At 40.6% G+C, this 14,468-nt stretch overlaps 1 pseudogene; it reads left to right on the top strand.

The window, feature by feature from the left end:
* Positions 1-550: 550 nt before the first annotated feature.
* On the top strand, positions 551-11,623 carry LOC122119968 (annotated as a pseudogene).
* Positions 11,624-14,468: the final 2,845 nt, after the last annotated feature.

The following is a 14,468-nucleotide window of genomic DNA, read 5'->3' on the forward strand; positions in this document are numbered from 1 at the left end:
AAGATTGGTGCTGTTCGGTGGAGACGGTTAAAAGAAATAAAGTTGGAGAAATTCAAGAGAAAATCAGTCATGTGTTTGATTAGCTGCACATCCCAGGTCTGCTCTACCAACCTCAGAATGAACACTAGGGATTCAAGCTGTTGTTGAGCTTGCAATTTAGCCCTGACTCCTAGGTCAGGAGAGGAGGCTTGAACTCATGATGCTAATTTCCTATTTCTTTCATACCTGTCCATCAGAGCCAGCAGCCCATACCGCTGGAGGTGGGACATGGGGGAAACCCCGATGACTTCAGGAGCTGATGGGAGCCCAGAGGACTTGGGAGGGAGAGGACCCAAGCAATGCCCATCGACACCCCCTTGAGGCCTGCATCCAAACAGCTGATTCTTCTAGGCAGATGCGAGACTGGAGGGAGGTTCGGTGAAGAGAAGTTTTGGAGAGTCCAAGTCATTATGCTAAAAAACGATCCAGGGTCTGTGGGGTTAGGGATGAAGCGGGGTTTTGGGGGGAGAAGCAGAAGACAGGGGATGATACCGCGGTCGGCTAGTGGGAGATGCCCAGGAGCAATGACCGTTTGGCCAGCAACCGTCTGGATAACGACCGTTTGCTTGGCCACAGTTACATCCACGTGGGAACCCGAGGCGCGCGCCTAGGGTGCATGAGTGTGCGCAGGGGGTTGGGGAAAGAAAAGGGGGCAGTCTGCTTGAAGGCTTCATCTTTAATCTCTGCACTTATAGAGGAGTACCTTAAGGTTCTTGCCTAGGAAATCCTGTTGGGCTGCATGAAGAATATATGCGAGCCTGTCTCAGGACCTGGAAAAGCTGCAGAACAGATCGGAGCCAGGATGCATGGCCAGAGAGGTCCCCACCCCACCTCACCCCCCGTTCCCTGTTCCCACAAGATGGGCTTAGGCAGGGGGGAAAACTCTGGGCATTGAGATGGGCATCTTGGGCTGGGCGACTGTAGCACAGAATTCTCCTAGGAGTATGGCTAGCTTGCCACAGTTTCTCTCTCCTCTTACTCCCCTGGTCCACCCGAAGGCTTTTTGATACCCCAGGAGCCTTTCGAGACAGAGCCCCCAGGTCACCAACTGACCGTGGTCTGTGACTCCCAGGGTTGGTCCCAGCACAAAGGAGGCACCTCTCCAATTATGGCCCTCCAGGGACAAACCGTTCATGATCACGAGATTTGCTATCCATTCTAAACCGCCTCCCCTTCCGAACCCTGCGCCCCTCCTGCCCAGCTTTTCACTCTGGTAGGAATGTCCCCTTAACTTCAGCTGCAACTGCAGAGGTGATGCCTTCCATCTATAAGAGAGTGCAGGGAGGGGGTTCTTCCAGCCAGTGTAAGGGGGGATCAAATGCCCACCCCCACGCCAGAGGCCGTGGCGGGGGGACTGGGGTAGAGTTTGGCATGGTAGAGTTTGGCAGAGTGTCAGGGGCCTGTGTAAAGTCGTAAATCCAAGTATCATTCACAGGCCCCCTTCTGCCATCTCCAGCTACAGTTTGCCTGTCCAGATGCTGGCCTGCCACAACTCCACCCTGCCACCCATATGAACTTGAAAGTGGAATTTAGGGAAATGGGAGGGAAAGAGGATGCTGACATTTGGCTGAGCCCTGAAGCAGGGCCCAATGTATTCAAGTGTCAATGGGATAACCTGCTGTTGGGAGAGCGATTGGCTCCTCTGGCCTAGTACTGGCTACCTTATATGGGTCGTTTATAGCTATTCCTTGCTTTTGTTGCTTAAGAGAAATTCGAAGAAAATAAAAACAAGTACTGCCACAGTATCCATGACTCTAGAGGAACATCTGGAGTTTAATATTGAAACATCAATGCTGATTGTTTTTGTTTTTTAATAAATGAAGATACACATCCTTATGGAAAAGGAAGGGGGAGGAAGGAGGGAGGGAGAAGAGCAAGAGCAGAAAGGGGGCGGAGGGAGAGTCATGACAGACCTTGGTGGCTCACGCCTGTAATCATAGCTATTCCGGAGGCTGTGATCTGAGAATCCTGCATCAAAGCCAGTCCCAGGTAGGAAAGTATATGAGACTTAATGATTTGGTCCAGTTTCTTCCATGAGACTGAAGAGAGCTGAAATCTTTTGCATCCATGAAGATTGACAGGAAAATATATTAAATAGGAATAAAGTTTGAGCTGAAAACTGGGCTGGCTATTTTAGGCTTTCCCTAGAACAAAGCCTTGAAGTATCAATTTGAGTGGTTACATTCTAAAGGACAATGAAGCAGATTATGTTATAATGGAACCCCAAATGGAGAAGAGCAGAAAAGATCTCATGTACTGTTACCATGAGGTTTGATGCAAATAGCATTGTAAGAAATGAAATATTTCAAAGTTCTTCCAATCATTTATAATTGTGTGTGTACACAAACATGTGCATGCATACAGGCAAGTTTACCCTCATCCTGAGATTAAGACCAAGGTCTAGCACCATAAAAAATAAACCAAGCAGTCACACTTTTGGGCATTTACCCAAACAATCACAAATAAGGCCATACTAAAGCTACCAGCACAACTATGCTTATTGCAGCATTATTCACCTTCGCTAAGATATGGAACCAACCCAGATGCTCCTCAGTAGATGAATAGATCAAGAAAATGTGATACACACACACACACACACACACACACACACACACACACTGGAATTCTATGCCTACATCAGAATGACACCACCCTAGTTGTTAGGAACTGGAAATACTTTGAAAAAATTATATTAAGTAAAGTAAGCCAGGCCCAAAGAAACATAGGTCCCATGGTTTCCCTTATTTGCAATAACTAGTGTATGTCTAGGACAAGCAGAAAAGGTCAAAAGCTATGTACATATGACTATATAAGATGATGCTTAGCAAAATGAATCCCAAGATAAGGACACAAGTGATTTTATCTTTCTTGCTGTTTTTAATGCATTTATAATGTACCATGTTTCTTTTTTGTTTCTTTTGTATGTTATTTCCCCATGGTATAGCCCCTGCTTTCTCTGTATTTGATTCTGGTGCCTTGAATCTTCTATATTTTTATAATTTATGGAGGGGAAGGGAAATAACAAAATGGTGAAAGAAGGTTACAGGTTGTCCCACTGTAACAATGAGATATAAAAGACACTATGTTGAAAACAAACTTTACAACTTCAGGGGCGGAAGAAGGAGTTGGGTAGGTGGGAAGTGGAAAAAAAAGAAAAAAAAAATAAATTGGAGCCTGAGGACCTAAGGAATTTATTTGGAATACAGCTTTAGTAAAACCATGAAATCCAGCTTTTAAACTTATATAAGCTTCTTCCCTCCCAGGACTTGAACTCTTAAACTTGGTACCTGATGCTTTCCTCATGGCTAACATTCTAGCAGCCTAAAACAAAATGTCTCATAAATATTAGAATTTAGTGACTTTGTGAATTTTCATCATGTAATGCTGGTTGCCAGAATTCAGTGTATAACTAAAGGAGATTATTTAAAAATGATGCTGAATATTTATTGTCACAAAATAAAGGGTTTCAAAGAAATGTGTTTGCGCTATTTTCACAATAATAGTACTATCATATATGTTACTCAAGTTTCCTCTGAATATGGACTAAATTGCTAGATTTGGGTGATTTGTTTTATACTCCAATAAAAATGATTTGTTTTATGCTCCCAAAATCTAAATGGAGATTGCCTTTACAAAAAATAATAATAAACTGAAAGAAGTATATAGCACACTTGAGTATCACCTGAGAAAGGAAGAGTCTTAAAAATCCTCATGCACATTCTTTTTCCTTTTTCCTATATTACCACTAAAAATTCATAAGAGACTTAGGGCATACACATGGACCAAGTTATGCTCTGTGTATTGTGTATTAAAATTGTGCTCTGTGTATTGAGCCTCCAAGGTCATTTAAAAGTCAGGAACCAGTCTGGCCCTCCATCTCTGCAGCTCCATGTCTCCTTAGCTTGATCCCAGTTGTCTGCATAAAAAGCTCCACTCACATGACCTTGTCAGCCTCAAGGACAATCGATGGGGCTTCCTGTGACCCTTGCAAGGGAAAGTCTTTAGGGCTTCCAGCCTTGGCCATGGCCCAATCAAAAAGCAGCACAGCCCAGCGAGTGCAGAGGGAGGACAGGGATGGGGAAGGATTCACACAACTATTCTTTCCTCATCTTGAGGACAAACACAAAAGCTACCAAGCTAAGTGTGAGCATCTTGATTTAAATAGATCATGCCTGAGGAATGGGAAGTTTATGCTCTCAGTCATAGTACAGGTGCAGAGAAGTCTCTCCAAACTGTCATCCTACCCATTCTGTCTCTATTTCCTTTATACAATCCACATGGATACCATAAAAAAGGGCCCACTGAATGGATTTCTGGGTACCCACAACTTCATAGTGGAATTTGTGGATCCAATCACATCATAAAGGTACCCAAACAATACAGGCTGTGATTAAATCTTAGGTTCTAGGAAATAAGTGAAATATAATACATAGTTTTTAGCATGTTCCTATACATGGGACCTACCTTATTCTTTATAATTATAATCATCATTATTATAGTCATTTGGTTTATTATTATTATTAATTATAGGAAATCAATGTACACTTATTACCAGGTTAGCTGTATTAGTCTGTTAGATTAAGGAGGCCGGTCATCATATTTATATAGGATTTTCTGATTAGAGACACAGGACATCGCACCAAGAGAACCCTGGCAAGATTTCTCCTTGACTCCCCCCCCCCCAAGGCATTTCATTCCCTATCCTTTCAGGAACAGAGTTTGTTTTCTTGCTTGGGTTCTCTGTGGCTTTGCTGTTGGGTCCCAGAGAACAGCTGGGTAGCATTAGATGAATCCATTCAAGGATAGACAGTTTTGGACCACAGGCAATATGGCAGAAAAGGGTCACATGAGAATCAAGCAAAGTAATAATCAAGCGAAAAGATCTCTTTTCCTGCTAGTCCACATATAAATTATGCTTCCAAGTCTCCAAACAGATCTACACACACACAAATTCTCTCTCTCTCTCTCTCTCTCTCTCTCTCTCTCTCTCTCTTTCTCTCTTTCTCTCTCTCTCTCTCTCTCTCTCTCTCTCTCTCTCTCACACACACACACACACACACACACACACACACACACACACATCAAAACATGCTGTCAGGACTTGATGGCATTTCAACTTAAGAATCTCAACTTCAAAAATATCCAGATGTGGCTAAGACCTCAGGTCTTCTCCTTAATGCTTTCTTCTATCTAGAAAGCAATAAAAAATAGGTCAGTACATCTGTCAATGAGTCCTGTCATTTAAATGATGAGTCCTGGAAACAACTCTCATTATTTCTGGGATACAGGACAAATTGTTAATATGTCAGACGCTCAACATAACCATCAGTGTTAATTTGAATAGAGACACCTGCACTGAGGACTTATTAAATACACAATGGGTTCCCTCTTTGGGTTTTAATATAATGTATAAAGTGAATGGAAGTTTGGGCATTTATTGCCAGAAGTAGAGAAAAGTTTAGTCATTTAAGAATTTAATGCAGAAAGTAAGCAATTAATCATTAGACAATTCCAGGAAAATATACTCCAATCAGAATTGACAGTTATCACCATTCTGAAACAGGACATTTTGCTTTTATCAGTATCATCTCAGTTTCTGGGTGTAGAGGAATTGATTAAATCAGAAAAAGAACTAGGAACTGTGTACCAAGGTCTCCTGACAATAAATAAACTCCTCAAATACTTAGGGGAGGTTGAAATCTGAGGATCACAATTGGAAGCCAGTGCAGGGCAGTCAAATCTGTGAAATTCTCATCTCCAGTTAACTAGGGAAAACCTAGAAGTGGAGCTGTGGCTCAAGATGTAGAACTTCAGCCTTGAGCATAAACAAAGCCAAGCAAGGACAGGCACTGGTGGCTCATGTCTGTGTCCCCCCAGGAATACTGCAGTCCCCTTAGTGATGTACATGGTGGCCACTCCTCTCCTGAACTTGTGCATCTACAGCCTGAGGAACAGAGACCTTAAAAGTGTCCTGAGCAGGTTATACAAGGCAAGAGCCTGACATCAGCACATAGCAAATCCATCTGTAATGTTTTGCATTAGCAAGACAATTTAGAACAAAGTCCTGTAAATCCTAGCTGTCTGCACACATTATTTGTGTAGTTTCATTAATACAATTCATCAGCAATGGAGAAATTTGCTGGCCAGGCCAGGGGAAATTCATGAAGAAGGAGTTCATTTTTTTTTTAATTTAATTTTATTTTATTTGAGAACATACTGTACAGAGGGGTTACAATTACATGGGCAGGATAATGCATACATTTCTTACCAAGCATTGCAGCCTCCTACTTTGTTTACCCTTCACCTCCCTTCCCAGCCTCCCCCCTCCCCCCCCACCCAATCATACCTCCCCCCCACACCGACATTGTAAAGCTGGTTTTGACATGACATTTTGTACTTCTCATTGTTGCAACAGGTCCACCTGAATCCTTAAACGACTTGTTTGTCCCCGTCTCCTCCACATGTTATACTGACATCAAATATAGTGAAAGCGGGGGTTACACTGTGGGGGAGGGACATACAAAGCAACAAAGGAATAATCTTATAAATGCATTAGAAACACATGCATGAAAGAAACAAAAACATTAAAATACATATTTGAGGGTTTGTTTTCCTAACATCACATTCTCTGACTTTTTCCGCTTGACTCATACCTATACTAGATATTGCAAATAAGGGAAACCATGGGACCTATGTTTCTTTGGGCCTGGCTTACTTCACTTAATATAATTTTTTCCAAGCCTTTCCATTTCCTAACAAATGGGGAAATGTCATTCTTTCTGATGGAGGTATAGAATTCCATTGTGTATATATACCACATTTTCTTGATCCATTCATCTACTGAGGGGCATCTGGGTTGGTTCCATAGCTTAGCTATGGTAAATAATGCTGCAATAAACATAGTTGTGCTGGTAGCTTTAGTGTGGTCTTGTTTGTAAACATTAGGGTAAATGCCCAAAAGTGGGATTGCTGGGTCATAGGGGAGTTCTATGTGAAGTCTTTTGAGGAACCTCCATACTGCTTTCCAAAGTGGTTGAACAAGTTTACATTCCCACCAACAATGAAGTAAGGTTCCTTTCTGTCTACATCCCCTCCAGCATCTGTTGTTGTTAGAGTTCTTGATTTTTGCCGTTCTAACTGGAGTGAGGTGATATCTCAATGTTGTTTTGATTTGCATTTCTTTTATGGCTAGGGATGTTGAACATTTCTTCATGTGTCTGTTGGCCATCCTTCTTTCTTCTTCAGAGAAGCTTCTCTTTAAGTCTTTCGCCCACTTACTTATTGGGCAGTTGTTTCTTTGAGGATTTGTTGTTGGGTGGTTTAATTTTTTGAGTTCCAAGTATATTTTAGATATGAGACCCTTGTCCGTTGTATGGCTAGTAAAGATCTTCTCCCAATCCGTGGGCTTTCTATTGATCTTGCTAGCTATGTCATTTGCCCTGCAGAAGCTCTGCAACCTTATGCAATCCCATTTGTCCAGCCTTTCTTTGATTTGTTGTGTTTCTGGGTCTCTATTCAGAAAATTTCGGCCTGAGCCAAGGAGACCCAGGGTTTCTCCTATTCCATCCTGTAATGTTTTCAGAGTGTCTGCTTTGAGTTCAAGGTCTTTGATCCATTTGGAGTTGATTCTGGTGCAGGGTGATATATAAGGATCTAGCTTTAGTTTTCTACATGTAGTTAACCAGTTTTGCCAGCACCATTTACTGAAGAGGCTGTCTGTCTTCCATTCTATTGTTTTAGCTCCCTTATCGAAGATTAGATGGCTATAGGTCTGTAAGTTCATTTCTGGGTTTTCAATTCTATTCCATTGGTCCTGAGGTCTGTTCTTATGCCAATACCAAGCTGTTTTGATTACTATGGCTTTATAGTAGAGTTTGAAATTTGGTATTTGATATTCCTCCAGCAGTGTTCTTTCCGTTGAGGAGCGTTTTTGCTATTAGGGGTCTTTTATTGTTCCATATGAATTTTTGGATTGCCTCTTCTATTTCCTTGAAGAATGAGGGTGGAATTTTGATAGGTATTGCGTTGAATTTGTAGATAGCTTTGGGAAGTATTGCCATTTTCACAATGTTAATCTTTCCAATCCAGAAGCATGGGAGGATTTGCCATTTTTTAAGTTCTGTGTTGATTTTCTTTTTCAAGATTTTAAAGTTTTCATCATAGAGGTCCTTCACTTCTTTAGTTAAGTTAATTCCTAGGTATTTTATTTTTTGTGGGGCTATTACAAATGGAGTTGCTTTCCTAATTTCAGCCACACTTTTCTCATTGTTGGCATACAGAAAAGCCATTGATTTTGGGGGGTTAATTTTATAACCTGCTACTTTGCCAAAGTTTTGAATCAGCTTGAGTAATTTGGGAGTGGAGTCTATGGGATTCTTTAAATACAAGATCATGTCATCTGCAAAGAGGGAGAGTTTTATTTCTTCTTTCCCTATTTGGATCCCCTTTATGTCTGCATCTTGTCTTATTGCTGTAGCTAGGCATTCTAATACTAGATTGAAGAGAAGTGGAGAGAGTGGGCATCCTTGTCTTGTTCCTGAGTTAAGAGGAAATGGCTTTAGTTTTTCACCATTAAGTATAATGCTGGCTGTAGGTTTGTCATATACAGCCTTTATTGTATTGAGGAATGTTCCATGGATTCCTAATTTTTCCAAAACCTTCATCATAAAGGGGTGTTGGATCTTGTCGAATGCTTTTTCTGCGTCTATTGAGATAACCATGTGGTTCTTATTCTTGCTTCTGTTGATGTGATGAATAATATTAATTGATTTGCGTATATTGAACCAGCTTTGCATCCCTGAAATGAATCCTGTTTGATCGTGGTGTATGATTTTTTGGATGAAATGTTGAAGTCGGTTGGCCAAAATTTTGTTGAGAAGTTTTGCATCAACGTTCATCAAAGAAATGGGTCTATAGTTCTCTTTCTTTGATGAGTCCCTGCCTGGTTTTGGGATGAGGGTTATGATGGCTTCATAGAATGTGTTCGGTAGTGAGCTTTCTCTTTCAATTTCATTGAAGAGTTGGAGGAGAATTGGTGTGAGCTCTGCTTTGAAGGCCTTGTAAAATTCCGCTGTAAAACCATCTGGTCCTGGACTTTTCTTAGCTGGGAGGTCTCTTATTGCTGTTTCTATTTCAATGCTTGATATGGGCCTGTTAAGATAGTTTACCTCATCTTGGTTTAGTTTTGGCATGTCAATATTTGCTAGGAAGAGGTCCATTTCTGTCAAGTTCTCAAACTTATTAGCATAAAGTTTTGAGAAGTATTCCCTTATAATGTTCTGAATCTTGGTTGTTTCCGTGGTGATGTTTCCATTCTCATCTCTGAGTTTATTAATTTGGGTGTGTTCTCTTCTTTTTCTGATAAGATTTGCTAAGGGTCTGTCAATTTTGTTAAGTTTTTCGAAGAACCAACTCTTTGTTTTGTTGATTCTTTCTATAGCTTTTTTGGATTCTAATTCATTTAATTCTGATTTAATTTTGATTATTTCTTTCTGTCTACTGGATTGGGGTTTATCTTGCTGCTCTTTTTCAAGGAGGTTTAGATGTGTCATTAAATTGTTAGTTTCAGATCTCTCCAAGTTGTTGATGTAGGAGCTCAGAGCTATAAACTTACCTCTGAGTACTGCCTTTACTGTGTCCCAGAGGAGCTGGTATTTTGTGTGTTCATTTTTTTTGAATAGCATGAACATTTGAATTTCCTTTGTAATGTCTTCCATGACCCACTCATGATTCAGCAGTGTGTTGTTCAGCCTCTATGTGATACCGGACTTTCTTTGGTGGGTTTTGGTGTTGAGTTCTAATTTTATTCCCTTGTGGTCAGAGAGAATGCAAGGTATAACTTCAATGTTTCTGAATTTAGACAAGTTTGCTTTGTGGCCTAAAATGTGGTCTATTTTAGAAAATGTTCCATGTGCTGCTGAGAAAAACGTGTATTCTGATGCTGCTGGGTGAAATGTTCGGTAGATGTCTGTTAAGTCTAGTTGATCTATGCAGCTGTTTAGATCTGCGGTTTCTCTGTTGAGTTTTTGCCGAGTTGATCTATCTAGTGGGGAGAGTGGTGTGTTAAAATCCCCAACAATTAATGTCTTTGGATCTACATGGGATTTGAGGGAAAGTAGTGTTTCTTTGATAAATTTGGGTGCTCCATTGTTTGGCAAATAGATATTTAGAATTGTAATATCCTCCTGAAGGAGAGATCCTTTAATTAGTATGTAGAGACCTTCTTTATCTCTTCTCACGAATTTTAATTTGAAGTCTATTTTATCTGATATTAGGATTGCAACTCCCGCCTGTTTATGGGGTCCGTTTGCTGGGTAGATTTTGTTCCAGCATTTAACATTGAAAATGTGTTTGTTTTTACGGGCAAGATGTGACTCCTGCAGGCAGCAGATAGAAGGGTCTTGTTTTTTTAATCCAACTAGACAGTCTATGTCGCTTAATTGGAGAGTTCAGTCCGTTAACGTTAAGAGATAGGACTGAGAGGTATTTGGGAGTTCCTGCCATGTTATCCACCTTCTTGTAGGCTGCAAAAACTGGGTTCTTCCTATGGTTCTTGGATTCTCAGGTTCTCTATATTTTAAAGAGCGTTTACAAGTAGCATACCTTAAGAAATGTTTACTGTTTCACTATTTCTTTATAATAAAACAGAGTATTTATGAGTGCTTCTTCAGAAATTAGATGAGAATGAATCTCACCAAAAAAAGATGACCATTATGGATTATTCTCCAGTGATCTTGGAAGAGTAGACTGTATTTTTTGTGATCATAAAATACAAAATGTAATGTTCCTATTCTTCTAATATAGTTGAGTATCTAAAGTGAGTACATAGAAGAAATTGATTGAACTAGGATGATTGCATTGATGATGGCTTAAAATTATGGTTAGTATAGTCAGGTACAAATACTTGAAGTGAAAATAATTGTACAGCTCTTAGTTTTTCCTTAATTATTGTTCTCTTTTGACATCAGAAGGTGTCCAATAAATTTAGCACTACATAATTTAACAGACATCACAGAAATGGATCTCTAGGACTCTCAGATGACCCCAAACCTCTACCCACCCACTTTGGGCTGTTCTGGTTCTTGTAATTGATCACCATGCATGGAAATCTGCTCATCATCTTGGCCATCAGCTCTGACCCCCACCTCCACACCTGAATGTACTTCTTCCTGCTCATCCTCTCCTTGGATGACATCTGTCTCATCTCCACCACTGTCCCCAAGATGCTGGTGGACATCCAGACTCATACCCCAGCCATCTCTTATTAGGGCTGCCTAATAGTAGATGTCTGCCAGATGTCTCTTTTCATCATATTTGGAAATACAGCTGTCTTTCTTCTTACTGTGATGGCTATAACTGCTTTGTGGCCATCTGTCACCCCCTGAATTACACACTCATCATGAACCCTCATCTCTGTGTCTCCTTGGTTCTGCTATCATTGGTGGCCAGCTTCCTGGAAGGACAGCTGCACATGTCGATAGAATTACAGATGACCAATTTCAAGGAGTTGGAAATCCTGAATTTCTTCTGTGATCCTTCTTAAGTCCTGGTTCTTCCTGTAAAGGACAATGAACAAATTGAATAAAGTATAGTGGGAGAGGATTCTGATGGTAAAACTCCTTCCATCACCTAAGCTATAGCTTAATCAAATGAATACCAGAAAACTGCAACAACTTGCTCTTTGGAAATATACAACAGTCTAGGGCAGGTGGCTTCTAGTCCTAGCTATTTCCAGAGTCTGAGTTCTGAGGATCACAGTTGGAAGCCATCCTGGGCAGGAAAAGTCTGAGAGACTGTCAGCTCCAATTAACTAGCAAAAAGCAGGACGTGGAGCCGTAGGCCAAATGGTAGAATGCTAACCTTGAGAAAAACCCTTGGGGATAGCACGCAGGCCCTGAGTTCAAAACCCAGGATCTGCATGCATGTACACACACCACAGAAGGAGGATGATCACTATAATTGTGACATGAGGACAATGCATCAATGAGACACTGTTAACAGTTTGCTCTATGTCCTTCTCTGAGCTCTGTGTCCTAGACCATTCTTTCTCATGTCACATGCTTCATAATGCATCTTAATCCAAATTAACCTTTCCATCATTCTTTCCCCTTCTCCAACAGAAACATTAAGATACACATTTCATTTGTTCAAACATGCACATGGAGTATTATGACTGTATTCTCCCACTGTTCTTTGTTTCCATTCATTCCACCCCCTCATACTAGTCCCTCCATTCAAGATACTGATATTCAAGGTACTTCTTTTATTAATGGTCTAGGAAATGTCCAAAGGGTTTACAACATGGAATTGTCTTCTTGCATATCCCATAATTAGCCATACTTTTGATCCTGTCATCTATACACAAAATAGACAAGCCTTGTTTACGAGAGGAAGAGCTTAAAATCTATTCTTGTAGTCAATCTTTTGCTCCTTCCATACATGTGAGTGGTCCATTGAGATTTGTATGCTTTGGACCAGTTTGTCTAATTGTGAGCCCTGAGAACTGAGCATCCAAGATCATAGGAGAACCCACTAACAGCCTGTCTTGTGAAATCTCCATAAATATTTCCAACACAATATTAGCCTACTACTGGAAATTCTCCTGTGTCATCCTCAACATGATCAATTCTGAGGAGTGAAGTGGAGTTTTTATTAGACTTTGAGCATGCAGTGGTCTTTTGATCTGTTCTTCATGGTCATGACCCAACAGAGAAGCAACTCATTCAAGTGTGTAGTGAGTGATACCACACTAATCATGTAAGCGTGCTTTCTATAATCTTCCTGGTGATCTAGAGGTTTCCTTCCTGTAGTGAAACACTAAAGAGCAAAACAACAAGTACTCTTTCTACATAACGAAGATAAGCCTTCTCCTTGGAGGAGGCCAAGAAAAAGCAGTAGTGAAGGATGTAAGTCATTACTTTGTTCTGCTGAAGGCCACAGAAATCTTAGTTAAAATCTCTTATTGTTTTCCTGTAGTCTACTTTGTTACCTAATAGAATATGACTGAACACACTATTCTCATGAAAGCTGTGGTAAATAGTTAGTTTAAAAAAAGAAACATGTGAATCCATGTTTCTTTTTGCCTGTTGGATACAGAATATCAAATTTTGGAAAGTGCAGTTTGTTAAAACCTGAGCATCTGTATCATCTCTCTGACTTCCAGAAAGAAGATGTTGATTTCTTCTTTGGGGGATTATTTGTCAATCAAAAACCAGGAAATCATGAGTCACAGATACAAATCAATATAGGAATTGCAATAGGTCATATAGATGACAGAACAGAAAGGAACCCAGTAACTAAATGTCAGCCACCATTGCCTACATCCTAGCGTAAGTTTGCTACTGCCTGCATAATCCTAAATTCTTGAACTTAGCTCAGGAAGAAGCAGATTTAATATCAAGTCTTGATTTATTTATATTCAGGGAAGTGCGAAGGTTTTTTTAAATCTATACATCACTTCTTGTGCTGGTGTTCACACCTGTAATCTCAGCTACTCAAAAGGCTGAGATCTAAGGATTGAGGTTCAAGGCCAGCTTGGGCAGCAAAACCTATGAGACTCTCATCTCCAATTAGCCACCAGGAAGCCAAAAATGGAGTTGTGACTCAAGAAGTAGAGCACTAGCCTTGGGCAGGAAAACCTAAGGGACAGTTCCCAGGCCTTGAGCTCAAATCCTAGGACTTAAGCGCGCAGGCCCGTGTGTGTGTGTGTGTGTGTGTGTGTGTGTGTGTGTGTGTGTGTGTGTGTGTGTGAGAGAGAGAGAGAGAGAGAGAGAGAGAGAGAGAGAGAGAGAGAGAGAGAGTAACAAAATAGAAATTAGAACATCAAGCAATGTCAAATCTCCTAGGAGACAGCAGGCACAGTAGTGTTTTCAACTGGTTGTAAGAAGAGGGTTTCAACTTAATACATTTGTGTAGGTGTGCAGTGTATCTTAATCTGAGCCACCCCTTCCATCATTTTCTCCCTCCACTCACCCCTTTTCCAATACATACATTAAAATCCACGCTTCAGTTTTTCGTACATGCACATCAACTATTATGAATTCGTTCAACCACTGTTCCCTATTTCCATCCTTCCCACCCGTCCTGTGAGGGTCTCATTCAAGATACTGATTTTTTTTCAGTTTTCTGGAAACTGTTCAAAGGGTTTACAACATGGAATTGCCTTCCTTTATATCCCATAATTAACCATACTTTTGATCTTGTTTAACATGCATAGAACAGACAAGTTTGCTTACCAGAGGAAGAGCCTAACATTGAATCTTTGGGACATTCTTTTCCCCTCACCATTGGTGTTAGGGAATACCTAGAAATTTGTATGCTCTGAATCAATTTGTCTAACTGTAAGCTCTGTGAATTGAACATCCAAGACCATAGGAGAACCCATTTTCAGTCTGTCCTCTGACATCTCCATGAATGTCTCCAAAGCAAGA

Source organism: Dipodomys spectabilis, unplaced genomic scaffold (genome assembly GCF_019054845.1).
Source record: "Dipodomys spectabilis isolate Male_0828 unplaced genomic scaffold, ASM1905484v1 ptg000173l, whole genome shotgun sequence".
NCBI classification, from domain to species: domain Eukaryota; kingdom Metazoa; phylum Chordata; class Mammalia; order Rodentia; family Heteromyidae; genus Dipodomys; species Dipodomys spectabilis.